Source organism: Mytilus californianus, unplaced genomic scaffold, assembly GCF_021869535.1.
Source record: "Mytilus californianus isolate M0D057914Y unplaced genomic scaffold, xbMytCali1.0.p SCAF_9, whole genome shotgun sequence".
Taxonomy (NCBI): Eukaryota; Metazoa; Mollusca; class Bivalvia; order Mytilida; family Mytilidae; genus Mytilus; species Mytilus californianus.
The window spans coordinates 44,379,991-44,389,557 of NW_026262745.1; the positions used below are offsets into that span (position 1 = coordinate 44,379,991).

Consider the following 9,567-nt stretch of genomic DNA (forward strand, 5'->3'; position numbering starts at 1 on the left):
ACTTTCCGTCTGTCATATGGTCATTGTCCTTGACCTCATTTGTATTCAGTAAGTACTTTATTAAAAGTTTTTATTTTTTGTTATGTTAATTACTTGGGCACAAGGAGAGTCTGGTGCTAAGTTTGGATTGCAAAGGATAATCCAAGATCCTATAATATTGTTATTATTTTCAAACTGACACAAAACAATGCTAAAACACTTTTTCGTGTTTAAATAGATAACATCTTGCTAAGCATACAACTCGAGTCCAAATTTATAAATATTTATATAATTAGCCTGAAATCCCCCCATTGTCAGCAAACCAGGAACTCATACTGAAACAGCATCATCATCCAAAATAGATAAGTCATACAGAGAACCTTTAAAAATGTTGTCAATTACCAACAATTGTCCAACATAGTGGGAAAAAAGTCGGGAACTTCATGTTTTGATATTCATCAGTAAAAAACAACAAAATGCATTTTGGTTAATGTTTTGTTTAAAATCATTAAAGTCCATATAAATATAAATAAAAAGTTCCTAAAAGTACCGTGAATTGTTTGAGTACTGCATTAGTTATATCTTCCTCATTCATATAAGTAACCTATCATTACCGGATAGAAAAAAGAAATAACACGATGGGTGCGATATACGGTGCATACCCTTCCGGAGCACCTGATTTCACTCCCAGTTTTCAGTGGAGTTTGTGTTGTTTCTCTTTTATTTCTACTGTAAGTTGTAAATGTTTTTTTGGTTTTATGAGTCTTTGTTTACTCCTTGGTTTTAATTGTTATTGTCTTATAATTACTATAACAGCCTGAGTTTCCGACTTTGTCAGATTAATCTTGTTTTTCTCTTATGATGCGTAACGTGGTAACTATATTTGGTATGTGCGTACCTTGCAAGGTCGTCATACCTGTCAGCTAGTTTTCACTTGACCTCGACCTCATTTCTTGGATCAGTGAACAAGGTTAAGTTTTTGTGGTCAAGTCCATATCTCAGATACTATATATATAAGCAATAGGTCTTCTATGTTTTGTGTATAGATAATAGATAACGATTGTAAGGTGTACATGTCCAACTGGCAGGTGTCATTTGACCTTAACCTCATTTTCATGGTTAATTGGTCAATGTTGGGTTTTTGTGTTCAGGTCTACTTAGTATTTTTCAGATACTATAAGCATTCAGTAAATTATATTTGGTGTATGGAATGTTTGTAAGGTGTTCATCATGTCTGTCTGGCAGTAATCATCTGACCGTGACCTCATTTTCATGGTTCATTGGTCAATGTTATTTTTTCTTGTTTGGTCTGTTTTTTGCAGATACTAAAAGGAATAGGTTAACTATATTTGGTTTATGGAATGATTGTAAGGTAGATACATCTGTCTGGTCGGTTTCAGCTGACCTTGACCTTATTTTCATGGTTCATTGGTCTGTTTTTCAGTTACTTTATAGAAATAGTAGAACTATATTTGGTGTCTGGAATAGTTATTAGGTGTATAGGTCTGTCTGGCAGGTGTCCGAGGTTTCTTTCTGAGAATTTTTATGTAATCGATAATTTGGTGTCTGTCTGTAAGGGTTTATTTTACATTGAACTGCTGTACATTGATCATTTAAATGTTAATTTAATGTAATGCTTGTGGTATAAACTTTTTTTAACTAACATAATTCAATTATCAACACTAGAACAGGTGAGACATTTCAGTGTGTCTACTCTTGTTTAAAACAACAATGTTTTTGAAATCACAAGTTCATTTGAGAAATACACTAGCAGGGTCTTTGTTGACATGTAAACTTTTAGGCTCCTATATTAAAATGCCGAGGGGCATATCAATAAACCCTGCCTGTTCGTCCGTTTGTCCGCTCGTCCTCCGTATATAGATACTTTGTAGGCCCGAGTGTCTCTATATGAATATTTTTATATTCTCAAAATGCCAGGTATATTGACATAGAAATAATAACACTACACCATTTGGAGTAAAAGTTGTCTTTTTTATGCCCCCACAACTATTAGTTGGGGGCATATTGTTTTACCACTGTCCGTCCGTCTGTCCCATTATGAGTATATTGTTATTCCGGATACTCCTCCTACAGTTTCAATGCTAGGAAGTTTTCATTTTCCTGGCTGTTTGTAATATATTGAAGGTGTGCATGTGGTCAGGGTTTTGATTTTTGATTTAATATATGCTCTTTTGGGAGATAGTTGAACTTTGATATTTTTGGAGTATATACTTGCAAAAGAGGTGCATAGCGTTTCTAGATAACTCCTCCTACAGTTTCAATGCTAGGAAGTTTTCACTTTGCTGGCTGTTTGTACATATATTGAAGGTGTGCATGTGGTCAGGGTTTTGATTTTTATTCATATTTGCTCTTTTGGGAGATAGTTGAACTTTGTCATTTTTAGCTCACCTGGCCCACAGGGCCAAGTGAGCTTTTCTCATCACTTGGCGTCCGTCGTCCGTCGTCCCTAAACTTTTACAAAAATCTTCTCCTCTGAAACTACTAGGCCAAATTTAACCAAACTTGGGCACAATCATCATTAGGGTATCTAGTTTAAAAAAGTGTCCGGTGACCCGGCCAACCAACCAAGATGGTCGCCATGGCTAAAAATAGAACATAGGGGTAAAATGTAGATTTTGGCTTATATCTCTGAAACCAAAGCATTGAGAGCAAATCTGGGGTAAAATGTTTATCAGGTCAAGAACTATCTGCCCTGAAATTTTCAGATGAATCGGACAACCCGTTGTTAAGTTGCTGCCCCTGAATTAGTAATTTTAAGGAAATTTTGCCGTATTTGGTTATTATCTTGAATATTATTATAGATAGAGATAAACTGTAAACAACAATAATGTACAGCAAAGTAAGACCTACAAATAAATCAACATGACCAAAATGGTCAGTTGACCCCTTAAGGAGTTATTGCCCTTTTAAAGTCAATTTTTAACAATTTTTCGTAAATTTTTGTTATCTTTTACAAAAATCTTCTCCTCTGAAACTACTAAGATGAATTTAACCAAAGTTGTAAACAATCATCATTAGGGTAGTTTAAAAATTGTGTCTGATGACCCCGACCGCGAACCAAGATGGCCGACATGGCTAATAATAGTACATAGGGTAAAATGCAGTTTTTGGCTCATATATCTAAACCCAAAGCATTTCGAGCAAATCTTTCAAAAACAAAATTGTTCATTAGGTCAAGATCTATCTGCCTTTAAATTTTCAGACCATTCAGGCAACCCGTTGTTGGGTTGCTGCCCCTGAATTGGTAATTTTCAGAAATTTTTTCAGCTTTTGGTTATTATCTTGAATATTATTATAGATAGAGATAAACTGTAAACAGCAATAATGTACAGCAAAGTAAGACCTACAAATAAGTCAACATGACCAAAATGATCAATTGACCCCTTAAGGAGTTATTGCCCTTTAAAATCAATTTTTAACAATTTTCATAAACTTTGTAAATTTTTACAAAATAATTTCCACTGAAACTACTGGGCCAAGTTCATTATAGACAGAGATAATTGTAAGCATCAAGAATGTTCAGTAAAGTAAGATCTACAAACACATCACCATCACCAAAATACAATTTTGTCATGAATCCATCTGTGTCCTTTGTTTAATATGCACATAGATCAAGGTGAGCGACACAGGCTCTTTAGAGCCTCTAGTTGGAGTATATACTTGCAAGAGGTGCATATCGTTTCCGGATAACTCCTACAGTTTCAATGCTAAGAAGTTTTCACTTTGCTGGCTGTTTGTACATATATGAGGGGGTGGACAGGGTGTATCCTTCTCCCACCTCCCGCCCCCTATCTCTCACCTCCCACTTTTTTTTTAGTAATTTCTCTCCCACTTTTTTTTTTGTCTCCCAACTCCCGCTCCCCTTTCTCCCACCTCCTCTTCCCCCTCTCCCCCTCTCCCACCTCCCGCCCCTCCTTCTCCCACCTCCCGTCCCCTTCTCCCACCTCCCTCAATAGCTGTCCACCCCCTCATATATTGAAGGTGTGCATGTGGTCAGGGTTTTGATTTTTATCAATATTTGCTCTTTTGGGAGATCGTTGAACTTTGTCAAATTTGGAGTATATACATGCATAACAGGTGCATAACATTTCCGAAATAACACTTTGCATCTGTGGGGGCATCATCTGTGTCTCCCATACACAATAATATCTCAAAAGAAAGTCCTACATTGACTTTGTTATAATACAGTTACTTCAGAGTGGAGTGTGGGGGGGGGCATCATTTTGTCTAGTTTAAGTACTACATTCGTGGGTACTTGACTGGTTACCTTAACTGGGATCTTATTCCAACTTTTCAACGCAATTTTACGAAAAAAATTAGGCGAAAGACATATGATTTTTCTTTCATATTTTGATATATGTATGTAAATAGATTCAGAAAAGGTATCACTCAAGGCCATTGAAATTCAAGTTTGCCGGGACAAAATTTTTGGGAAACGACACCTTCACCCCCATTTTAGCACTATTTTATAGCAAATACATGCAGATTATTGCCATGGATACACCAAAAATAAATAAAATTTCACCATTTTCAGCATTGGAAATAGAATCTTTCGAAGATTCTGATTATAGACATATGCACATATATTAGATGTTTCTCGTTTTGTAAATAGATACTTAGTAAGACCGTTGGTTTTCCTGTTTGAATTGTGTTACACTGGATATGTGGGGCCCTTTATAGCTTACTGGTCGGTGTGAGCTAATGCTCCGTGTTGAAGGCCGTACATTGACCTATAATTGTTAACTTTGTATACATTGTGACTTGGATGGAGAGTTGTCTCATTGGCACTCATACCACATCTTCTTATTTATACACACATTAAGCTTTTACTATTTAAAAGCAAGGAAAAGAGGATGGCTAATATTCATGAGGGTAAATTATCACTTTGTTTGCTAACTGTGTATTGTTATCTTAAAGACTGGCATGTATACCAAAAATCGCCTGAATATCGGAAGTCCTGAAAGTTGTTCGTTGTGAAAAACAGAAAAACGGACAAGAGTTAAACTACATACCACAACTATATACTTGATTCAATCAAAGTGTTCGATAAACATTTGTATTTAAAGCATAAAATGACATGTACAAATTACATAAAAGGAATAAAACAATCTCGGAAGTCATCATCTTTGAAATAGTAAACTGTAACAGCATTTTTTTTATATTCTTATTTCTCAACAACATAATGCTTAACCAGTTTGGTTTTATCTAACTCTTTCAATTTCACAATCTGTCTGAAAGTGTATTGCCAAACACTTAAGAAAAATGAGAAGATGATATACATATGTCCTACACTGAAAAAGGTTAACTCGTTTATAATCACTCAATAATTCCGGAATTCCTCTCGATAATATGTAATGCTTGTAGATATACGTCGATTCCATGATATACAGAGCTCCATTTTTTTGGACAATACAAGTTTAGTTGTTCTTGGCATGTTTCATTTACAACAAACGCCTGTGAATCGAGTGTAGGCCTGGGATCATCTATGCCAGTATAGTCATTTAAAGTATCTTCATAATTTCCCTCTGTACCGTAATTTTCGATGTCAAAAATTTCAAAATCGGGTGGATTATTAATCATACCTGCAGTAAATAATCAAAGAGGAGACGATTTTGCAGTACGAAGGCGGTGTTTTCCCCACGCCCGTGCCCATATGCTCAATTTTTCATCGCGTGATTTTTTGCATATATATACATGATGTAGAGCGAACATGTGGTCGCTAAGTGAATTGTCAAGAAAGCCTTCTTCCTCCATGAAATGAAAAAGATCATAATAAAAGCACAATACACCTTCAAAAACATCCCTCCACAACCTTTCTATCCTCTGATTGTGACAGCTTTTCCCTGTTATCATGCTACCACGGTTAGGACCTCGATCTTTGATCATGTAATCAGCAACTAGGCAGTTTTCAAGGCCCTTATCGGATCGAACACGTAAAGGCATTCCGTAATTTTGCTACACCATTTTTGAAGGAATCCAGTAATGTAACAGCTTTATTGTTGTCCCTGCAATTGAGAAAGGTTATAAATCTACTAAAGCCATCAATTCCCCCTAACACAATAAAATTCCATCGGATAAGCTTGTGGTTTGTGTCAATATGCCACATATGATTTACACCATCAACGTTGTATATACCTCTATGCAACCTTCTCTTCTTTCTATCTTATATTCCAATGTTATCCAGCCGATGTAAGCTCTCTCTTAAACGCATTCTAGTCACCTGTTAAAGGATGAAGTGGTTAGATCTATATATATATATATTCAAGAGTCTATCCTAAATTGAGGTAAATTTTATGGCCTTCCAAATACTGTTTCGATCCCTAACATTACTGAAGAGACATTAATTGTCGAAATCCGGATATGGTGTACTAATTTTTGCACCTTTTGTTTGCGGTATACCATCTTTTCCGCAAGTTTATTGTTTTCTGTTTGGTATTAGATATTATTTTTTAAAGATCCATTTTGTTACATCTTGTGATCCGTTTATTTGGCAATCGCCAATGGCAGTCAGCAGGGTTTAAGAACATCAGTTGTTCGACCTGTTAGTCAAGTGCGTTTTGTTGAAATATACTTTTTCACTTTTTTGTTCTTTTGGAAAATGTTGTTTGTGCTGTATTTAGACCCCTCTACCAAGAAATTTGTTTTGCATGCACACGTATAAAAATTGCGGTTTTTATCCAACGCAATCATAGGTTTGAACGTCGTTTTCAATTTAGACATGTATATATATATATATATATATATATATATGTATATATTTCATGTATATGAATACAAAAACAAATGAAATTTTGTAAGCATATTTATTTTAGCATGTCTTGGGCAAGGATGTTTTGTAGAAGACACAATATGCATTACTCCTTTTGAACTAATATTACGGATTACTTGAGTATTAAAACATCGGTTAAAAAGAACAGCATACTTGACGGTGCTCTAACTTAAGTGACATGTACATATCAATGTTTCGTTTTCCGGAGATTTAAACTGGAGTAAAAGAGGGGCGAAATGTACCGACGGGACATTCAAACTCATAAGTAAAAAATAAACTGACAAAGCCATGGCTAAAAAAGAAACATACAAACAACAGAACACGAAACACAACATAGAAAACTAAGGATTGAGAAACACGAACCCCACCAAAAACTGGGGGTGATCTCAGGTGCTCCGGAAGGGTAAGCAGATCCTGCTCCACATGTGGCAGCCGTATTGTAGCTCATGTTAGTACAAACCCTGTAATAAGTCTAATTCGGTAGGTCACATTCGGAAAAAATCTGTTCCGAAACACATTTTGAGAAAGTTTATTAAGTCTACTTGTCAGATAATAAAATGACACTATTTTGTATAGAAAATAAAAACATCTTTAGGTGTTTTTGCCCATTTCATGACATGTAAAAACAGACTTATATATCTGACAAGTGAACTGAACTAAGTGACAAGTAGATCTAATTAAGTGACAAGTAGACTTATTTAGCTAATTATGACGACTTAACTAAGTGACAAGTAGGGGCAGATATATGCCACCATAGATTCATGTTTTAACAAAATAAAACCTTCGGCTGAAAAGTTTGATTACGTTCAATATCTAAAGTATGACTTAAACAGCTGTGACGGACTTTTCGAATTAATGGAAAATATAAAATTGTGAAAATGCTAAATTTTTTAGGGATCCCAAAATTTATTCTTTGGCATTGACACTCAAAATTGTAGACGTTGAAGTTAAATATGTGTACATTGGCTCAAGGTGAGCGGGTAGATTGAGCGCTCACTAAACATGTTTAACTTCGCCTTACTAGTATTTTGCGACCGTCCTAAGTCCAGAACCTTAAGCATTTGTTATTCTTGTATGTTTTATACTTTTGGTTCATCTCTGTGTTTCGAAGTGTAGAGTGGCGTCTATTTTCCTGATTTAGTATAGAGGAGGGTTGTGATCTCGCTAACATGTTTAATCCCGCCACATTATGTATGTATGTGCCTGTCCCAAGTCAGGAGCCTGTAATTCAGTGGTTGTCGTTTGTTGCTATGTTACATATTTGTTTTTTGTTCATTTTTTGGTTCTTAATTAGGCCGTTAGTTTTCTCGTTTGAATTATTTTACAATTGTCATTTCGGGGCCTTTTTTTAGCTGACTATGCGGTATGGGCTTTGCTCATTGTTGAAGGCCGTACGGTGACCTATATAGATGTTAATTTTTGTGTCATTTGGTCTCTTGTGAAGAGTTGTGTCATACCAATCACACCACATCTCTTTTTTATATAAGTGTTTTAGAGCCTTCTCAAGCCAGCATCTGGGTGTGGGATTTCTCGCTTTATTGAAGACCCACTGGTGGCCTTGGGTTGTTTTGTAAATTTTTGTCGGGTTGTAATCTTTTTGACGATTTCATCGTTTCCACTTTTTATTCTTTTTGCCATCATCTTTTATATCTTTGCTCTATAAGTGAAACAATATTCATGGGAAATTACACTTTTATCCATTCCCGAAAACTGTGGATGCTCGTTTGGTGACAATTTTATGTTGAGTTTACTGTCCCGCTACATTTTCACTCATATTTAATAGGTAATACTTGTAAATGTATGGCATGACCATTCGGTATGGAGGCGGGCTAGTGGCTAAAGGATTTCGGGAGAAAAAAATTAAGTTGATTTGCAAAAGACAAATTGAAAATAAAAATTCTTCTGCTTTTCAAAATGCAAAACAGTTCTAAAAGTAGTTGTGTACAAGAAAGAACTTTAATGTCCATGCTACAAAAATTAACAGTTTTAGCAAAAAGATTCAAATCGAAAATTCCAACCGCAATACCACCCAACCCCATCCCCTTTTTTACAACGACTAGATCCCATGTTCACCACCTGGTAACAATTAATTTTATGAAACACATGACTGTGTGATTTATTTGGTATAAGAAAGGAAATCAAATATAAAAATAAAAAAGAGAGTATTCAACATACCTGTATAGCTGTTTTTTGCATTAACAATTCTTTTATCATGTTTTCGCCGCAGCGGGGAAATTCCTGAACTATCTCCTGTATTAAGGAATCTAAATCTTCATCCGAAATGTTTGAGACGTTCTTTTTAGTTAAATTACATTGCCGCATTCTCCTATAAACTGTACTCTCAGAAGCTGATAGGAGCTTTGCTATATCAGTAACAGTAAATTGGCATTCAAGAAAAAAGTGTAGAATATCCTCTGGTATCTGAAATATTCGACTTCCAGGTGCTCGGCACAAAGTAGAAGATCCATAATTTAAACACTTTAACCGTAAATTCATTATTTTAGAGCTATCGATTAAGCCTAAACTTTGCAATTCAAATTTGGACAATTTTCCGACAATATCTGGTGTTATTTTTTCATCTTTAAAACGCAATACCAACGTGCCTAGGTTTAACTCTTTCAAAATCTCATCCATTTTTCATACGACATAGATACAGAACTGCTTTTTTCGTAGAAGCAGATCGGAATCAGTTCTGACGTAGTGAGTAATCGCTTTAATCGTAATCATGTTCATTGACCATCAGGACGATGAATGCACATCATCATAATGATGTTTCGACATCATCATAATGATGTTCT

At 35.4% G+C, this 9,567-nt stretch overlaps 1 long non-coding RNA gene across 1 annotated transcript; it reads right to left on the minus strand.

The window, feature by feature from the left end:
* Nucleotides 1-5,042: 5,042 nt before the first annotated feature.
* Nucleotides 5,043-9,321, minus strand: LOC127716117 (uncharacterized). The gene is made up of 2 exons (XR_007988765.1): nt 8,945-9,321; nt 5,043-6,220 (listed from the first exon to the last, which is right to left on the minus strand). It is a non-coding gene; the product is annotated as an uncharacterized LOC127716117 (long non-coding RNA).
* Between the last annotated feature and the right edge of the window lie 246 nt (nt 9,322-9,567).